At 39.0% G+C, this 21,902-nt stretch overlaps 1 protein-coding gene across 9 annotated transcripts in view; it reads right to left on the bottom strand.

The window, feature by feature from the left end:
- EML1 (EMAP like 1) overlaps positions 1–21,902 on the bottom strand; it is a 128,410-nt gene that overhangs the window by 53,985 nt on the left and 52,523 nt on the right. The gene's annotated exons all lie outside the window — the stretch shown is intronic.

Here is a 21,902-nt window from a genome sequence, read left to right as displayed (position 1 = left end):
CCCTTCTGGACTTTTCTTTCCCACATGTGTAATAGAACGGATACCTTAGATGTATACAAACAACAGATAGGCTTACAATTTTCAAATTATCCTCCACAGACAGAAGAATAGATATTAACCCCATCTGCTAACCCCTAATTTGTACCAGCAGCTTTATGAGAACATTCTCTCTGACTGAAATAGGAACATTAATTGCATTCAGAATTACTCAGTAATTGTACTCCTAGCCTGCAAATTCTTAAAAGGGTCATTACTTTGCATACAATTCACCCATTATTTGGAAAGAACCCACAGAAGCTTAAAGCCTACAACTCTGATGAAGGCTACACATTCTTTCCACACAAAACCAGTAACAAGAATATTTTTCCTACATGATTACTTTTGTTCCACTCCAGCTCCCATCACGTAGAAACACTGTAATTTCTTACAATATTTAGTTTGGAAAAAGAAGAAGAAAGGAAAACAAAAGCAATGGCAAAGATGTTGAAGTTAGTATATATTGCGGGGTGGGGGGGAAGTGCTGTTTTTGAAGAGAATTAATTGTGAGGTTTTATTTAACTAGTGGATTTGAAATCTAAAAAAAATTTTAAAATTAAAAAGGTTGGGTATTAATTTTCAGGATCATTTTAAGTAATATTAGTCAAGTGATAATTAGATTATAGTTTCCATTTGAAGACTTCAGAAGTTATACTTTAGCAAAAATGGACATTTATGCTACTATCTACAATCATAATTGACTTCTCCCTCATTCCTAGCACAACTCAACAGCACATATTTCTTCTGTTAAAGCTGACCTCTCTTTGTGAAGAAGCTGGTATTTGTTTTCATTTCTTGTGTACTTCATTCTCCTCCATTCCAAACCAGTTTTCCACTTCTTTTGTACAACGGCATAAAATGCAAATTAAATGCCTTGTGCATCATAATGACTAGTGTTGAATTTTAAAACAAAGTGTTTCAAACAGAAAAATAACAGCTTCTGAGGGCATCCAAAAGCATGCCCAAAAATGTTAATAATACATACAAACTTTTACTATGAAGGCCTGGGGAAAAATTGCATTAAAAAAAAAATTAAAAAAATCTATTCATCTCCAAATAACCCCAATACAAAATGTTTTCAGAATCTGTTCATAAACTGCGTTTTGGCTTCCTCACCCTCCCACCCCCAACAGCTTTCTGCGGTTACCAAAAGCTGAATTAGAAACAACTCAGAAACAAAGACTATAACAATACCAATAGTCCATAAATGGCTACAGGCTAATATTGTTTAAGTTGCTTGTTAATTCTGTTATAGGATTTTCAGAGCATATTTGAAATATCAACATTATTATGCTGAATATGGTGGTAATGTAAGTACTGACAAACTAAACCAGAACTCAAGTTCCTGAAAAATGTTTTAAACCTTTCCCCGTGGCAAAGCTGTCCAAACTTTGGCCTCTATCACACTTCTGCTCAGCACAGGACTCTGTCCTGCAGCTGCTACAGGTAATTAATCCCCAAACCCCGATTAGCAGCCGTGCTGGCAGCAGCCTGAGCTGCCTGCAGAACTTAACCTTCCCTTGTACAAACAAAAGGCCCACGCTGCTCTAATGACTTTACACTTTAACTCTGCTGGAAATAACACGGATTAGCATACTGGACAATAGGCAACCAAATCAAAAGCTTGATTTAACCAGTACGAGCCAAATTCGAACTTCAGCCATCCTGCCAAACTCCATATGACAAGGCATAGTTTTCTTCTTAATGCAGTCAACAAGAAATAGTAAAGTCCCAAATTCAGGGCAGATGGAAACCCAGGGAGAAATCAGTTGGTGATAAAATGATCTTGTTGTAAAAGGAAACATCCTCATTAAAGTATCGATTTCACTAATTTTTAAGGGTCTAAAACCAGTAATTTTGCCTAAATGTAAATCTTCAAGTAGTAAATCAGTGGCATTCATTTATTTAGAGTCCCAAAAGCAATCACTCCCACTAACAACGATGATGTTGGACATCTCCCTTTCTTCCTGCCCATTCTCCCAGCTGCTGTTGGGACTCTTCCCCTCACTGGCCAGCAAGCACCAGCAAACCCTTCCTCCGACACACCGTCCGCACCTTCTGCTGTCACCGTCCTTCCCGGCCCTCGGGAACAGAACCCTCAGCCTTGCTGCCATTCACAACTTGCTTTTTTTACCGTGGGTACCACACTGGATGCAGTTCCCTTCCAAGGATGCATAAAAGTATGACATTTGAAACAACTCTCAGAAAGATTACAACTGCAGAGAAGATTTCATGGAGTCCAGTCAGACTCCACACTGTGTGTTTATACACAAGTAAGCTAGAAAAGAGACAGAGAATATAATAAAACTATGTCTCCTGAAGAATGCAAAGTTCAATTATAAAATAAGCATAACCTGTTTACTATGCAAGGAGAGGACTGAATGTTCTTGCCATTGAGACCATTACATTCGAGTGTGTTGAGCAATAAAGTTGCAACTTCAATGCAACCAAACAAGCGATGTGGTATAGTATCAGAAAATGAAAAAACTACTTAATGATATAAACTAACCAAACAAGAACAACAAAGTCACAATAGATGTCACCTACTCTGCCCACAAGAGTAAAAGCTCTATTCTTTGCCTAACTTGTGATCTGCCTCTGCAGTACACAGCTCATCCTCGCAGCAAAGAACATTTGCAAGGAAATATTTAGCACACATTTGTAATGCAATTTATTCTCCAAGTAGAGTCATCTTATTATTATTGCTCCCAAGCCAGTATTAAATTTAAAGTGACTGTACATTTTATAGCACCTAATTCCACATTTTCTCATGGATAAAGCACAGGGGGCTGTCAGGGGAGCACGGGGGGCTGGGAGGAAGGTGGGATCTTGAGGGGTCCAGCCTGGGGACACATCTTCCCACACAGGGTCCGTGTGTATGCTCACACAGTAGCGGGGTTCCACTGTGCTTTGGTTGTGCAGTTACAGTAGCTGAGGGAAAAGTGCTTCATAGTAAAGATGTAAAGATCAGGAAAACACTTCAGGTGAAGCCAAGGAAATAAAAAGCATGCTTTTAAAAGGAATCCACATAGAAAGAAATTTGCAGCAATAATACACCACCATTACCACACAGCTGTACAATATAATAAGAATACCATTCTGCCAATACATACTACTTCTTTAACATTGTCAATATATTTAGATTGGGTGACCTCTTTGCAATCTAGCTGTCATAAACCCCACAGATGTTCACTAGCTTGAAAGGCATTTGGAGGAGACCATGAATCCCAATGATTTGCCTTGAAGCATAAGATCTACTTATCAGTCACTGCCACCATTTCTGCCCATGGACAGACAGAACATTGCATCACCTACATTGGTAGCATGTTAGAATTAATACTTGCCTATTTTCTTTTCCATGGGAAGAAAAAGGACTCTTAAAGTGAAATTTATGCAACTTGTTTTCAGAAATCTGAAGTGAATCACATTCTACAAGTGTTAATTTATTTTCATGGATTATAATGCAAGTCTAAATCAGTCTCAAAGATGTAAAGCTACATCTCATGAGATAAATGCCACCTACAATGTCCAAAATTAGATAAAACAAGGAGGTATCAATTCAGATGCCTGATTTTTCATTGTAATACATATTTGAAGTAAAGCTTGGAAAGAAGAGTTATTTGTCATTTATGCTTTGCTGAGATTCTGTAGGTTTCAAAGAAAAGGCAGCAAAAAGACGGAATGTTCTTCATGCCTCTCTTTAAATTTTCCAACCGGCTAATCCATGATCTCATAGATTGGAAAGATTTCTTGTGGCAAACTAAAAGACAATACTGAGTCAGATGATTAATCTGCTTCCAGAGCGCCTTCCAGTTTTTCAGCAATTTATTACTTGAACTTAGCCAAATGTGAGGAAATATCTGAAGCAAAGCCAACAGCAGGACATGGACGCTGTTTACAAGAACGATTTCCATACTATTTCAGTGTATGTAGGCTAAAGCAAAATGACAAACTATTAATAAAAGAAACATATTAAAATGCATACTATTTTCTGTAGATTTTACCTGCTGGAAAACATAAATCTGAACTGTAAATTAATGGTGTAGAAAATAAAATACCTCCCAGAATTAATAGCTTTCTTTTTTTTGGCGGGGGGGAGGTGGGGGGGAGGAACCACACAGTCCTCCCCCGCCTCCTTCTCTCCCCCCCGGAAAAGAAACTACCTGTATTTTTGCATTGTCTAATATCTATAAGTTTTCAAAATAAGTAAGCTCTATATTATTCACTTGTTTTCTACACAGTACTAAAATACAAATTTAAAAAGCTAAAATTAATAGAGGCTTGGCATTTCCTGCACCCTCCCCAAAGAATGACTTCATTAAACATATTCCACCTTTGCGTTATGCAGACATTAATGTTGTCTTGTCCAGCTCTGACCATGGCAGCTGATTAAGTAGTGGAAACATTAGATACTGAGTCCGGAAAGACTGGCAAAAAAAAAAGAAGAAAAAAAAATAGTTTATTCAACCTGTATGTTGCCTCTTTGGAGCAACAATTAGCAGGATCAAATTATACATTAAGCACTTCCAAAACTTTTAGTGTGTATACTGTGTGTTTCATGTCTGTAAAGTACTTAGCACATTGGAGGTTTGGTTGCTAGACACAGTACTCATTAAAAGCAGCATCTTACAGTCCTGGCCAAAGCTGTCCCTGAATTTCACCACTCTGCAGGACATCAGAAAGGAAAATCTAAACCTTGTAGCGACAATAAATTCCAGCAGTGGTCTTCGGCAGAAATTAAAGATAACCCACAGGATCGAAAGCACGGCAAAGGATGGCAGTGAGACGGCAGCATCACCTGCACACAGAGATGTTCTTCTGACAGACTGTGCCAACAAGCCTGAGCTGAGCTCAACTGGTAGGAATGCTTTCCGTCCTTGAGAGATATCAGTAAGTATGTAATTCTCTGCGCTTTTCCTGAAATTAATTGGTACAAGTATTTACATTCCTTGAAAAATGCTCTGAACTCCGGCATCGCTGCTAGAGCCTTATGAAACACACACATGGACAGACAGGAATTCCCCACCCCCAGCACACAAAAAACTGTGCAGCAGAACCCACCAGCAGAGAGAAAGTTAAGGGTTGCATTTAGTCAAAAAAGAAAAAGGAAACAAAAAGCACAATCCCACAGCTGAGTTTAGATAGGGAGAATTACAGACTGGATTTGACGCAGCATACTAGCGAGCAGGTAATAACACTGAATACGCTACACTTCCAGAAACACTTTTCCAGTCATAAAGGCCGGTGTTTTCCAGGCTCCACAAACTCTGCAAAACTGTCAGATGTAGTCTAGGTCACTTGGTACACATTTGGCAGCCTCCCCTTCTGCCCACATCATCACCGGTATCTCATGCAAGTAATTGAGTTACTTAAACTATTTTCTTGCAGCTCCCTGGGAGTCACACTAACACTAACTTTGAAATGACCTCTCCGCTTCACCTCTCGCAATGCCATCTGTTTAGCTTGAAACTCTAACAGTGCAGAAAAAAATCCCTCTGTGGCAGGCATCTCCTCCATCTTCAAAATCCTGCCCTCCCTTTTTGGTTCATTTCATGCATCTTTGAGTTCAAGGCACAGAAGTCAGCCAGACAACCTTGGATGGATAAAGTCTGTCTGAATTGACAGTAACTGAGAGAAAAAGAAGAATTAGGAAGAGAGACAACCGTCCAAGGTTTAAAATTAAAACCTTACAAAATGAACATAAGCAATTCACTGTGGTACATAAACAGAGGAATGCAGCCATGACACCGCTGCCAGGGTTAGATGCAGAATCTGGAAAGTACCGAGTACTCTCCTTGTAGCAACTTCTGTGGCATAATGTCAGCAGTCGTTTACAGACCAAAAAATCCTCTGTGCAAGAGAACAATGGGAAAATAAAACAGCAGGTTTAGTTTCCTTTGACAACGCCACACCAAGCTCCTTTGTTTAAAAGATTAGTGTCGACAGTATTTCACAGACTAAATATCTTTCCTCCATCCAGTTTTCTAATGCAAAACATTGTACCATACCTGAAACACAGCAGCAGTTTTCCAGGGTTGTCTCCTGGGGACAATGACAACACATATGGGCAACAGCTTATCATAAAGTCTGGTACATACTGCACTAGTCTGGTAGACCCTGATTTGACCAGATTAGAGTTTTCCACTGTGAGAAGCAAGTGGATTTAAGGCCTAAAAAAAATGTTATCCTATTTAATCTTGTTATTTTGTGTGGTAAGGGAAAAAACAGACAAAAATTTTTAACTATGTTTAGAACCCTAAAAGCATGTTGCTTTACCTGAAGTTTTAGAAATAAAAACTAGTTGCCAGCTGAACACTAAAGGAATGTCCTTTATTATTTCAAATCCTCTAATTGTGTTTTATTATAAAAGTATACATAATAGGATAAAAGTGCAAACACCATATATGCTTTTTCAGCTGGAAAGCTTTGATTGTGAGGAACAAGAAATCACATCTAATCTTTAAACCTGATAGTTATAGGAACAATACCATGCCTGTCTATAAGCTTACATGTGTACATGTGCATACAATCTCTGAACAGGTAGGACAACTTTTCAGTTCAATCCCTATTCTAATGCATGTACTTAAGATAAGAGTGATTAACACTGCAAGGAGATGGCCTAGTTCGGTACAATCAGGTACATCTCACAGTAAGTAATCTGAACAGACCAGATTAGTTTTTCCATGTCCTCACAAGGTATGTGTGTGTAGGAGGAACCAGGAAGAGGACAACTCTGTCCCACACATCCCCCAGTGCTGTACTCCAGGCTGCACTGGGAACCCACGAGACAGGTGATCTGTGGTCCCTACCACAGTGACGGTAATGTAAAGCATCATCTTGTGAGAGCAGACCGCTTCAAAACCATTCTAATTAAAAAACCCTGTAATCCAAATCTTTGTTATTTTACTATATGTGGACTACAGATGGTTATTTCTGTGAACGGTATTTTCCCTTCTCTAATACAGCTGTTGTAGTTCAGTATTTATAAAATCTTATTACTGTGTTTCCCAACATTTGCTGAGGAATAACTTGTCCTTTTACAGTTTTACCACTAGAAATTTGAAGATGGGGAATATAAAATTAGAAGCAGAATTTCAAAGGATAAATCCATAATAGCAATCATCACTCAAAGCCTCACAGAGGTGTGCACTGTATTCATTAACGAAATGGAGAGGAGAAAATTATCTTAACAGAAAATTCTCAGAAAGTTCCTTGTGGCTAATTAGTCAGCAATCACTGTAGCAAAATTATAAGCATGTGCCCTTGACCTGCCTGTGGCTGTCAGGCCATAACCAGCAGTTTACTGTTTTTTTCCCCAGCAGATGGTAGATGAGCTTCTATTCAGATATCAACCAGTTAAAAATTATCTTCTCCAATAGTGCTTAAGTGGAAGATGGAGGAAATTTTTGACACATCAATAAATTAGAGGAATTTTCCCCACAAGAGGTCTATCAATGTAAATGCTTTACAATTTACTGTGCTAGCTCTGTTGTGCATAGAAATCAATAGAAAATGTTTTAACAAGTTATCATTCTTCCACATTATGCTGGGATCAGTCTGTACCATAAGAAAAAAAAATCGTGAACAAAAGCCAGGACAAAAGAAGACTACCTATAGCATCATATTAACACAAGGACATTTTGAGAGAAGTGACACCATGGGATCCGCCCAGTAAAGAAGCTGGAGATACAGCCTAACAGAAACTTGTAAAGAAAGGAACTTAGCTCAACATATTTTCACTGCCTTTAAAAAAACTGGATGTCTCCACTGGATTCTTCAACTATGCTGTATGCAAGTAAACAAAAAGATTTACTTGCAGTCAGAACAGATTTAAATGGCAAGAAAACTGATTAAAAACATCTTTTAAAAGTTACTGATGTCAGCCTGTGATAACGCATTACAAACCTTTTTTATTTTATCTTGTTTGTTGCATACTTCTTCAGTTATTTTCCTAGAGAAATATTATTCCACACTAGCAAGAAACCATGAAGACTATCAGCCACTAGTTGATCTACAATTAAATGCAGCTTTAACATTACATTAGAGATAGCACTATACAAACACTTAAGAAACTACTTACGTTAGCACACATTTCTTCAATTATGTATTTGATATTAGAATGACAAGTGATACTTAAATTTACTTGGCTCATTAACTTTGTACCTACAATTTCTTATAATCTGCATTTTAATGAAAATTATAATCATATATGCATAAGGTCTTAAAAATCAAACTGAAAATACTATTAAACTTTACAAATACATAAGCAAATAAAACACTTTTTCCATTTATGAAATGAAATATTTACTAAAACTGAGACTACATCAATAGCTACAAATCCATAATTTTTCATTAGAAATACTTTGTGCTTTGTCTTATTTCATAAGCATATCCTTGGAGAATTAAGAATTGGAAAATTTCGCCTCTAATCAATAGCATTTATTTGTAGGATATAACCCACCCACCAAATATTCTGCAGTTACATTTCTTATCAGGTTTTCAAATTGTTTTCTGCATACTAAAAGTAAGCAACATAACACAAAGAGAACAAAACATTCCTCCTGCATCTGCAGAAGAGGTTATTGATGTCAAAAGCAGATTTATCACTTTTGCGAACTCTGGTTTCTTGTTCTCAGCTAACGGCTTCACTTCGAGCAGTGGTCTGACTTTTTTCAGAACTCTGTACCTCATGAATATTTTAGTTTCTGAAATTAATACAGTCTAACATTAGGCTTCATTACAGGTTGTCACAAAGACAAATCATGACCTAAATATTTAAAAGAAAAAAATTCTTACAAATTTAGAAAACTATTTTAAGTCTGCTTTTCAAACCTGTCTTGTTCAGAACTGCCTTTCACAGTAACGTACAACTTTTTTCACTATTCCTAGATAATCTAGTGCTCGTGAGAAGTACTTGAATTAACTACTGACACCCTTGCTTGGATGGGAGAGGGAAAAAAAAGAATACAGGATGCCAACAGACTGGAAATTGTACCACATTGTCCATCTTTGTATTCAATTAGGGTTAAGTCTTCCTTTCATTTAATACTGATAGACATTAAAACTCCCATTTAAAATTATGGTAAACCAATAATTTACTCTAAGTAATTTAATTATTTTATTCTAAAATCTTCAGATCGCACATTTCCACTTTCCAGAAAAAAAAAAATAAATATATATATATATTTACTGACATTAATGCAGAAAGAACAAAGTGCCCTTGCCAAGGACTTAAATACAGCCAGACACACTATATTTGATAGAGTGTTAAATGTTCTGGTAATAACCAGGAAAAGGATTGCTTTAGGGCTTTTTAGGACACAGAGAAGGAAGAAAATCCCTTTATTCCCTACCCTTAAAACAACTCAAATTATTTCAGGCTTGTTTCAGGAAACAGATAAACATACGTAATTTGAAAAATTATTTGGTTTAAAATGCAACTCCTCTAACTGAACACAATTCACATTCTTTTTGTTTTAAACTGGGTTCTCTAGCATGAGATCATATTCTTATTTCTACCACGGTGGGGTGCGTGGCACTGTCACACATTTCACCAGCTGCGATGGCATTCCCAGCACATGACGCCAGCGTGGTCCTGCTGCCCTGGGAGCAAAGGAGCTGCACTCCCAGGCTGGCCCCATCCTCCCCAGCATTTGGCAATGCTACGATGATGGGCACGTGGCCTATTTCTAAAAGAAATTCGGGTTTGGATGGAGGAGGAGACAGAGCTAATCTATTTTCTAGCTTTCATGTTTGTTAAAAAAAGTTTACAGATATGCTTTGATCAACTAATGCAGCATTATATCTCCCCAAGGCTACACAGAGAGTCCTCAGCGAAAGGGAGAGCAGATAGCAGAGGCCTGATCCAGCCTTGCCTGGGAACAAGGCCAGGCCAAGGTCCAAGCAGAGCCCGGCTCATGACGGTTCCTCTCCTTCAAGGACTTTCTGGGACTGGTTTCCTTCTGGCAGCAGTCAGGACTTCTCCCGTATGAGTTTTACCTGAGAGATTAGATGGGCACAGGCTGTGAAGAGCGAAGCCTTTTCCAAAAGTCATCTCTTCATGGCACTGAGCTGAAGTATTAGCGCCAACAAACCCTGCAGAAAGCCTGGCTGACAGAGCTCTTGTTACCCCGTGGTTACCAAGCATCTGAGCTGCAATCTTCATGATAAGGTAGAGTCTACCAGCAAAGACAAACCTTTAAGGCTAATATGGCCATGGAGATTTAAGGCAAAAGTTCACTTATGCTTTCTTAGCTCTGGATGTGGAGGGACCTCACTTAAGCCAGACCTCTGTATCCAACTATACAGATACAAGACAGGGCAACTATCTACTTGAACTACATTCATGTAATATTTCCAGGGCTCTCACTTGCGACACTGGAATTTTTTTGTTTACTTATCTTCCCCTCTTTAATCCTTTTTTTTTTTTTTTGTAGGCTACAACTTCATAAGTCAAATTAAATACATGCCAGGACACCATTTAACATTAAAATCTTTATTTATGATTCAAACAGGTACGTTCCTAAAAATGGTCCTGAACACAAATTACCAGTCTCCAAACGCATAAAGATTATTTCATGGACAAGACTCGCCCACAATGGCACCCAGGTATTGTGAACGTCCTTAATGCAGCACAGAGCAGCAATTTCCATGGGCAGCAAGCTGAGCAACTGAACTTGGAAATCAATAGGATTTGTGAGGGGTGGGAAAAAGGCTGGAACTGACTGGAAAACATTTCACCCCACTGCAGTGAAGTGATAGTTCAGAAAACAACATCTGCTCACAGCACGTCCATTTTGTAAGCTAGACAAGGCAAACAGGAGATGCCTTTTTCAAAATACCCTTCAGTTTTGCAAAAGGCAGACAAGAGTAAAGTCTAGTACAGAAAAGTTCAGCATGCAAATACTTAGCTACATAAAAGACACAAATATAATAAACAATCACAAGGTAAGATACACAGATCAGAAGGTCATCTTCCCAATACTTAACACAACTTGGGAAACACCCCAGACGTCAGGCTCTCTCCGTGGCAGTGAAATCTCACCCCCACAGCTACAGCTTCCCCGGGTCAGTGACCCAACTCCTCAGGCTCAATCGCCTTCTTTGCAACAAACAGTTTCCAAATTTTGATTCTTCACCAAAACCAAGCTTTTCATATTTGAAAGGTCAAAAGATTAAGAGAAATGAAACAGTCTGATTGACCAGGCATCCCCAGTTACACTCAAGCAGTAAGAACCACCAAGGTAAAGAAGTCACACACCCCAGCAATTATATTCTATCCATACCTCTCTGGCTTATTCCTTTGTTTGTTTTTGTTTTGTTTTGTTTTCCAAATGGAAACAAGACAGCTTCATAAGTACACTATCAAGTAAAAACAATCCACACAAGTATTTTACTGAAAAATATATTATGAGCAGTCATTCACAGAGTGTGATAGTTCCCATGTCCCTACTTATTTCAAAAAAATAAAATTTCCTAGAAAAATATTATTAATTTTTATATATTTTTTTTACTGTATTGCAAGTAACTCAATGCCTTACTAGCTCTCCTTGCCAGAAAATGAGAGGCTTTTGAACTGGATATCAAATTTACTGGCTTTACATTTACTGGATTTCAAATTCACATTAAATACATTTACTGGATCTATTTGACTCAGGGAAAATCTGTCTTGTGAAATGAATGAGGCACAATTCCTATGAAAATTATAGGGGGTGATGAAGTTACTAAAAAAAAAATTTGTAACCCATGAATAAAACAGTTTTGTTTTAAGGTTCATTATGCAGCCTTAGTTCTAACATCTTCTGACTTCCCAGAGCTTAAAAAGGAGAGCTTAATAATTTTCCCAGTTTTTTCAGAGGTGTTGGAACTTTCTATCTGCTTGCTACTTCTTCCACAGAAACAACTGACAGCAATGAGAGTGCATTAGCATCTGTGGATCTGTACCAGAAGATAAAAAAAAATACTGTGTTTTATAGACACCTGCCTACAGCGGAGTAAAGACAAGATCCAAGATATCTGCATTTCCTCACAAACTCTCTAAGGGACTACACTCTCATGGTGCAGGTTCTGGAGGCTTCTGCTCTTCAACCTCCCCAGTTCCAGTGAGACACTGGAACAGGCTGCCCAGAGAAGCTGCAGGTGCCCATCATTAAGGGTGTTCAAGGTCAGGTTGGACAGAGCTTAGAGCAACCTGATCTAGTGGAAGAGGTCCTCTATGTCCATCATAGGCAAAAATCTACCCAGTCTTACCCCTGCAGTCTACAGTCAACATCTCCTTAGCTGTTCTGTTGGGCCAAAGAGTACGCAGTCTGGTGGGGCAAGAGCTGAAGGACATTCAGTTGTGCTGCTGAGACCTGTGCTTGAAGCTTCATTAACACCAGTGCTGAGAGACCACAGCACAAACAGCAGAAGCATCATCTGCTATTTTGGCAGCTCACACCTGGTTTCTGAAAGACTTGCAGCCTGGCAATCAGACAGAGCAGCAGCATGGTGGGAAAATGGTCTCCCTGATCATGCTGAATCCTCCAGAACTCAGCCTGATCTTCTCTCAAGAAATCAAAATGCTGCTAAAAATTTGAAGAGCAAATTGTAAGTAAAAACTGGCAGCATGACCTCACCACTACCTCCCGACTGCCCACAGACAAGTCCCCACCACACGGGCAGCTGTGACTGCTGATCACTTTATGGAAGAGATCGCCCCATATCCTCGCAACACAAACAGCTCTGTGAGCTGCACCAGGGAGCTGCAGTCCCAGGGCACGTGGCGAGTGCCTCCCCACAGCAGTTCCTGCAGACCCAGCAGCGCGGCCGGGTCGGGAGCTCAGGGGCTTCCACAGGCAGGAGTGGGTCCCTGTTTTTCATGGGAAGGACCTGCGATCCAGTGTGCACATGGAAAGTATGGAGTTAGGCTCTCAGCAGGCACAGCACCCAGAACATGCACAAACCCCAAAGCATGCTGCCAGAAACGTGGCAGGACAGGGCGTAGTTGGTACTGCCTGAACCCAATTCTGCTGCCACCACTCCCTTTGACCTCCTGATGATGCTCTGCCAAATTAAGTTGGATGTCCCAAAATCCTACAGGAATACTAAATGCCATGTGTTTTCTTCCATCTTGTGAATATCTCCCCATAATCAATTTTTCTGTGGACTAATTATTAAATTCATACACTATAGCTGCATCAAGGCCCTGCTTCATCTTCCCTCTCTCTGTCCATTCCTCCTCAATACAAACTACAAACCTATCTTCTTCAACCGTTCCTTTCTGTGTCCTCAACAGGATGCAAAGGAGGAAGGGTAATGGCTCAGAATATACAGTGCAAGAAAAAGGTTATTATTACAGAAAGTTAATTTGATGGTGAATAAGACACTGAGTGTAACTGGAAGCTAATGCACAGTTCTAAGATTATGCGCATAATATGCTGTAAAGAACTTCTTACCTAGACAAAGGAGTTATTCAGAAATAGAAATGAGAGTACCAGCAGGTTTCTCCGGCTTCCGTTGGATTATTTCAAAGGGATACAACCCGTTTTCACTTTAAAACCTCTGCTTTACACAACTGTTCAGAATGATTCATCTTCAGCGCAATGTTGCTTAAAGAAAAACGCATATGAACTTGTATATCATTCATATCTAATGCCTTGCCAACCCACACCTTTTTACTATCTAATTATCATGTGGAAGCCTGTCAAAAGTGTCAAAAGCTTTTTATTTTTTTTTTTTTCCAAGCTGCTACTTTTATCATGACTGGAAAAAAAAAAAAAAGATGGAAAATTCTGAAAGACAGTCACTTTAACAATGCTCATTTATTTCCCAAGGTTTGTACCTACAAAAGGTCATAAGAACTCCCTGGACTTCACTCCACTCTGCACCAGCCACCTTGGGGGGAGCCTTGAAGGACTGAATTTATTTGATTGCCTCACGTTTTCACTCCCACAGCTGTGGATGTGGGAATTCAGCTCATACAGATTGCAACATACAGTAACTGAGGTTTAGCATGCAGCTCTTAACCATAGCTCGCTAAAGGACAGGTAACAGGGACTCATAAGAGCAACAACATGTCAATTCTTCCCAGTCATAATTGAAAAAAAGAGGAAAGATTTCACAACCGTGCAAGTTACTGACTTGTCAAGGGAGTCACAGAATTGCTGTTTCCAACACAGAATGATTTAAAATTTTTATAGAGGTCTAACATTTCATTTTAGTACAATAAATGATTATGTACAAAGAGAAACTGAATACATTTCTATGCAGCAGAACAAAAGGTACTACAACACACAGCAAGTAAAAACAGATCATTTGTGTTACTGTTTGAGGTAAATGAAGTTTCTACTAAAAAGCTTGCTACTACATTTACAGTAATGATAAAGCCTCCACAGTGCACAGAAGTCGTGACAACAGTTATTTTTCCTTCGCTTACAAAACAAGGTTTCACTCTGCTGAACATCAGGGATCAGTTAGGGCTGACTAAACCACTTTGAACCAGAACCCAAACAAGCTGCCTCGCTCAACACGGAAGCAAACAGTTCAAATTAATGAAACAAACTTCGGTCTGAACAACGCTGGTGCCTCTGCAGAGCAGCACAGGGCAGCTCTCTTGTCACACAGACGCTGTGTCCCAGACTGCCCGTGCTGCTCAGGTCTCCGCAGCAGATGAACCCACAGCGCCTGGTAAACCCAGCAATGGGTGCATAATGCTAATGGTTTTAAAATCACTGTATATATTTTAGCCGATGCTAAATCTAGTGATCAGAGTTACTACTAACCTGCATAGTGCAGAAAGAGCCCCATGCCACAGCTGGGAACACCCCAACAGAAAGACTTTCACCCTGCCACAGTCAAGATGTTTGAAGTATCTTTTTTTTTTTTCCACCTCCCAATGTATTTGTCCTACTTCTATTTCACTCCCTCAAGCCACTTCTCTTTAAGGGAGCCAGACTGGAAAAAATTAGGAATAGACAGGAGAAGGTAGCCTAGAGCTATTTTATTGTTCGAGGAAGTACAAGAGCAGTGCTAAGGTAGCATCTGAAGAACCTTGCTAGGAAAGGTGAATGCAAAGAGGACTTTACAAATGTTTGCTTGCTGAGCTCAGCGTGGGACTGACAGACACTATGTACAACCAGAATTACAAAGATCCAAAAGCTTGTGGTTTTTTTCCCCAAATCTCTTTCCTCACCTTTTCTGGTACTTGTCAGTGGTCCATGGGACATCATCTAAGAAAAACGGGCTGTAACAAATCCTGCTTATATGGATTAATCAGTTCCTAATGCTAGATATTAGGACTGACAAAAATATAAATGGTTTTCCCCACCACTGACTTTAAGCAATTGTTCCAAATTAAAACCAAACCACAAAAGATATAGTCTTTGCAATTGTGTAATTTTAGGGTCTTTACTAAAAATCAACCACTTCATTTATTCTTGTGTTAAAATATCTACATGATGGAAAGAAGTGTCAAAAGCACAAATTTTATTATCCTTCTCCAAGTTCCCAGAGAGGTTTCAGCCAGGCAGCAGCTATTTCAAAGCTTCACATCGCACATGCCTGGAGACTGAAACTGAGAGAAGCAACTGCCAAATTCAGGAGGCAGCAAAATGCTCACGGGGCTCCCCCAGGCTAAGCATTTTTTAAAATTAAAAACTCAAAAATGAAAACTGGAAAGGAAGAAAAACCCTGAAGTTACACCCCCCTGGAACAATATGCACACAAATTTCTCATAAACTGCTGATTCATAGCTACCAGGGTTAATAATCCAGCATCAACCAAATGGTTTCTGGGCTTCGCAAAATCCTACAGAGCCTTGCAGGAATCACTGAAGTTGCTTTAGGCTTACTTCAACTTTTTGGAAGTGAAGAAGAGTAAAAAAAACGGGACACACAACTGCTCCCACCAGTGCAAGGCTCTTAATCCAGGCCTTACTACAATGTAGATGAAAAGCTCTTCAGAAATGTACATTGCCCACTCTCAGAGAATCTCTCTTTCCTCTGCACGGATATTCCCCTTCCAATTATTTTCTAATTTTGATTCCCAAACATCTGACACTAAGTCTCACTGTCATACACCCAAAGTTCAAAGAGATTAAAATGACTGCCAGCTCCTGCAAGAGTATTTCCATTTAAATTCCTCAACACACAGAGATCTTTTAGATCTTCCTCTTCCCCTTGCAATGAGTTTGCTGTAATCAAAAGAAATGCTTCAGCTGCAGTCAGCCACACTTGGTTCTGAGAACAGAGCTGCAGCACCACACTGATGATGTTTGTTACTGTTTTGTTCTGGTTTTAGGGTACACCATTTCCTGCAAAGTTGTGGAATAATCTGATCAACATGCCCCTGAAAGCCGTATGCTCCCAAGAAAGACAACATCAGAAAGATCATTGTTGTTTTAATAGAATTTTATTGTGTACTTTTGAGAGAAAAGTAAAATTTCTAAGGAACACATAGTTACAAAGTTGTGAAGTGCAAGAAAAAAAGTAGATGATACGCAATAAGGAATTAAAATATTATGAGTACACCTATGTGCCTGGGCTATGATATTTTTTGAATCAAATATGATGTCTTATTCTGCAAAGAACATAAGAAGAATTACAAAAAATATTGAGATTCATAGCTTCCAGGGAGGGGAGGGGGAAAAAAAAAAAAGACACACAGACACATATGAAAGCAACCACAAAAGCTAAACATTCACCAAAGAAATGCAGGAATCTCAATGGTAAAAAATTTATGTTAGTCCACCCTGCTTTAAATGGGTAACTGCATTGAAAATGAAACTATGCATATGTAATTTTCCACCTCTGTGAACTTTTAATTCAGTTATGAATCATATTTGTAGCCATCAAAAAGTACTTTTCCTCTTCATTACAGTCTTCTAGAAGCTGGCTGCCTCTCCCCTGTATTGCCTTACACATTGTTTTAAAACTTTGCTTGCCTCCACCACGCCTGGCACAATACAGAAAAAAGGGGATCACTTCTACCTGCTACAATTCAAACCAGATGGGTATCACTTCTAACTTGGATTAATTTATTGATGCTGTGCAACACATGGTGCCACAAGCAGCTGCAATGACAAAAGCAAGGGTCCAGTTCCACAAGACACAATGGCAAAGCTAGAAGCCCCTGGTCTGCCTGCAGCACCCGCTACTCCTATTGTGTATCTTCTGCTGCCTCTGGAAGCTGATTTAATTCTCCAACCAGGCAGAAAACTAACTCAGCAAAAGCAAAACCAAAGTACCACATACAAACATTGTGCAGGTATTTTTTTTTTATTTTCTCTTGGGCTAGCATGTTAAATTAACTCTGACAAATCATTCTGTCAAGTGTTGGGTGGGTAAAACCACCAAGAGCAAGAGAGGGAAGGAGAAGTGACACCTCCCTACTGAACAGCCGCACGGTGCATGTCACCTTATCTGCCCCAGCTATTGCAGACTGAAAATGGGAACGGATGGCTGCGGTGGGGGCATTGGGTTTGCCCCAGAGATCAGAATCCACTTAACCTCAGCCTCCTGAATTTTATAGGATCGGCCAGCTCCCACAGCTCTCTGGTTTGTTAACCTTTACTCCTAAGCAACCCTATACACCCTCTTACAGCAGAACATCTGAATGACCCAGTCTGTCACCTTTAACATCCCTTATTCAGTCTCCCCATCTATGTTACATTGTATTCTTTCACTTAATTGAAAACATTGAAACATTATCACATAGCCTTACTCATCTTCAAAGTTAGCAGTGAGAATGATTTTATTATATCAATATGCATCAGAAACAAGGTAAATGTTATGAAAAGAAGCAGATAAAAGGAGAAAGGGTTCTCTAAATTTAGCTTTGCCCTGGGGGAGGTGAAGGGTGAAAATGGTAGGTTACCCTGCTATTGACTCCCCCTGTTTAAACAAATTTTAGAAATAAGCATATCAATCACCCAGGGGTATGTCTTCACGTAAATGGTTAGGGTCCCAGCCAAGTGTCCTAGCTGGGAATCACAGCTACAGAATGGAATCTCTCAAATAATTTACACATGAGACAATGCTGGAATAAATCACACTACTCTGTTCACTGCTGTAAAGTTTCACCTTAATGCCTTACAACCGTGAACTCCATAAAAATTGAGTAGATACAGATATATTGCTCTTGGGAGACCATAGCAACAAACATATTTTCCAGCTTCCATGACTTTTAGTTAAAAAACATTCACTTAACACAACAGCAAACATTTTTCAATTCCATAGCTGGACATTTAGTCCAACAACTCAGTTTCTTAACTGTTTCCAAAAACCAAAACAAAGCACCCAGGTCATAAAAGAAAGCTGAAACACACTTCAAATAACTCATGATTTAATTCAGCTGTAAATTTGTTCTGAAAGACTACTGGTGTGATAAGTCAGAAACATTTATTTTCAGACTTGTGCAGATAACAAGCTTATTCTAAGTTTTTCAGATAACAGACTGTCAAATGTAACAAAAACAATCTGAGCAAAAGCCACCATACAGTCATCAATCATACTGGGAGGGGGTGGGCAGGGAACCCCATAACCAAAACCCTTAATATTTGTACCTTGTTTATTCAGCTTTAAAAACAGAGGTGGAAACACTGAGCTATTAAATAATGAAAAGGCCAGGTAAACTGCTATGGTCATGTCTGCCCCAGCACCTTTACAATAACCAGGGTTGGATCCTTCAATAAAGCAGAGCTGTTTTAAAGCCTTGATTTTAGTTCTGTCCTATCTGTTAATCTTTGCTCAAAATAAGTCAATATTTTAGTTTTCAGTTCTGAACATGATCAGTGACCATAATCAGCTTTTTGATAAACAAACCATTAATAAATCTTCAGACCTGCAGAAGTGCTCAGGCCCAACCAAAGTCCTATAGTCCCTTGTTCACGATATTAAGAACCTCTTCTAAAGAAAAATAGAGTGGAGCAACAAGTAAGCAACTTTTCAGGAGTAGTGTACTGACCATATTTCTTCCCAAATCGGAAAGAGCAACAGTAAGAGATGAGATACTGGGAGGCAACACCTCTCAAAGGGGACTACAGCAGCACTGCCAGACCATACACCAAACCCTCAAATTTTAAAAATGGATCTTTTCTCACTTCTCTTTAGAGAAAGGCCTCAAGCCCTGCAAAACATATAAATGCTTAACTTAAAAAAAATGTATGTATAAATTTTTTTTGTCCCAAAGGGTCCCTAATTAGTTCATTAAAACATCTGAACACAGAGGAAATTACTTATTTCCAAACTGAAAACAGCCACCACAGGGATCTCAGGCATACATGCTGTCTAGCATAAAAGCGAGAAAAAGAAAAACACTACCCTCACACCTCCCTCTGTGCATGGCATTATGCAAAGTTAGCTAAATTACAGTGATGTATATTTTTTACTATGAGAGCCAATATTACTAAGAATCCCCATTTTCTTAGGCTCAACTGAAGTTTGCCATGAGCACTTTCAGAGTTTGAAACTGCAGTCCTGTTAAGTCCGCAGCCAAACTCCTGCACTGCACCAAGATTTTGTCTCTTACCCCAAATCATATCAGTAATTGTTCACTGCATTACACTGAGCTATTTTAAATATGCTTTATATCCATCCTTCATATAATCCATGGACATGAACTCCTCAAACTCAATTCAAAATTCAATTTTTACGTTCACAGTTAGGAACCTAAAAAAGATGGCCTGATTTTTCAGATCACTTGAGCATAGTCCTGGCTGTCACTGCCCTATTATTTTGGCCTATAATTGGAAGATGAAAGGCGACAAGGCAGAAGTGCAGGCAGTGATTAAAAGACTGGCCTGAGTCTCAGGATATGCTAATGCCTGTGAGGTTTTTATCAGTTTAGATAAAGACCCCCTTGCCGGTGGTGGCCCAGCCAGACCACCCATTGAGTTGCAGCCCGCACTAACCTCCCAGCAGCCACCTCCGCTGTGTGCAATTCATCGGACCTGGAGCGGTAGGACCACATTGTGTAACACATGAAGCCTTTCGTGCCAACTGCAGGGTCAGGAGGACCCAGCTGCCGGACCCTGCATGCTGTTTAAAGCAGCCTCTCATTTGGGAGTTGGAAGGATGCTTTCTAGGCAGCAACAGGTCTGTGTAAAACACTTTGGGAAATGCTGGACAGGGAAGAGGAAAGGAAGTACTAGACTGGTAATTTGTTTTACTAAACATAAAATAAATATAAAACTGACTGTCAGCATCTTTCTCAGGTTTCAGGATGATTCCCCCTCCACCCCGCCCGCCAAGAGGAAAAAAAAAAAATATATATATATATAACTGCTCCTAATGCTACTGAGTGCAGGGTACAGAAACCTTCCAGAGCCTCAGCGAAATTCTAGACACCACTGCACAACCATCCCCACTTGGATTTACAGGAGCTGCAGCGGGAAATCTCAAAAGCTTTTTCTGTTTATTGTGTTTTCCACCACAGTTGTAAGAAAAAGAAACATTACGTTTTCATGAAATACAAGGTTCTTTACAAAGTTTTCATTAAAAAAAAATATTTGCCTTTACTATCTCAAAACAATGATTGCTTCTCTGTCTTTTGTATTAATATATTGCAATATGTTCATCTATTTTGTATCTTAGGAATCTCACATTTTAAAGCTTGGCTTAGGCTCCTGCTCACATACAATTCTCAGATGACTACAAACCAGTAGCAATGTTTTATATATTGACCCGCAACAGATTACAGAAGCTATACTTAAAACCAAAAATATTTCTTCTTTCCTGTTTGCAGGAAACTTACATATGTTTACAATCAAATACAAGGTCTATGCTATTAAGAAATGCAAACTGCTTTTATCACGAGGCATTTATTTCAGACAAGTAGTAGTTTCTACATTCCACAATATCTAAGAACATTGCTAGAGACCTCTGATATGTTTTCAAATGAGTACATTATATTTTTTCAATAATCTGTCATTTCAAAGGAAGACAAAATAATGATGGACCATGTCAGATTTTACTCTTTGGAAGTAATGGAGTGTGGACAATCTCACTTAATTACTTTCCAAAGAATTAATTTAGTGAAATCATGTTAACATATCATTATCTCCACCCCATCTCCCTAAAAAACCTCAGGGAGCTACTTCCACATTTTAATTATGTAATGGACGAACATTTTAATTTGTGTTTCATGGAGGAAAAGCATCTTCCATAGGTCTTTCTGCACTCCTTCTAAGCTTTCACCATTCCTCATGGTTGCCCAATTAGTGTCATTTGCCAACAGCAAGCATGCCACAAAAAATATAGTCATTATACCATTTCACACAGCCTTCCTACTAATTCTCTCACATCTTCCTCAAGATTGTAATGATCAAAGGACAGGTTCTTCGCTACAGTTTCATAAAATTTCTCTTGACAAATGAACAGCATCAGCTTTAAAAACTTCATCTTAAATTTCTAAGGAAGAGAGAAATGGAAGGGAAGTCAGGATAAAACCTGTTACAATGTATGTCACTGACTGGTGTACTCCCTCACTGCCTTCTCATGTATTCACTTCCTAATAATACACTTCCAATATAATTTAAATCCTTATTTGAATTGTTTGCACATGGTTTAAGCTTCAGTAAAAGAATCTGAGTTTTGCTATTCTTAATTAGAACTTAAAGCACATATTTTCTCAGCTCTCTAAAGTACTATTGAATTTTTAAAAAACTCCTTGAAGATCAGACAAAGCATGTTTTTCTGCTGAGAGCCAAATGCTTTAATTTGCAATTCTATATGTTGTTTTATTCATTATAAAATACTTGATACTTGTGGTTTCTGTCCATACTGCTACCACTGACACAGATTCTCTATTGAGGTTTGACTGTCACCAAATTATTCCCTTATGACTGACCTATATTTTCATTTGTTTTTAAAGCTTAATTTAAAATAAAA

The sequence above is a fragment of the Patagioenas fasciata genome, chromosome 5 (assembly GCF_037038585.1).
Source record: "Patagioenas fasciata isolate bPatFas1 chromosome 5, bPatFas1.hap1, whole genome shotgun sequence".
Taxonomy (NCBI): Eukaryota; Metazoa; Chordata; class Aves; order Columbiformes; family Columbidae; genus Patagioenas; species Patagioenas fasciata.
This window is presented reverse-complemented; position numbering and strand designations above follow the sequence as displayed.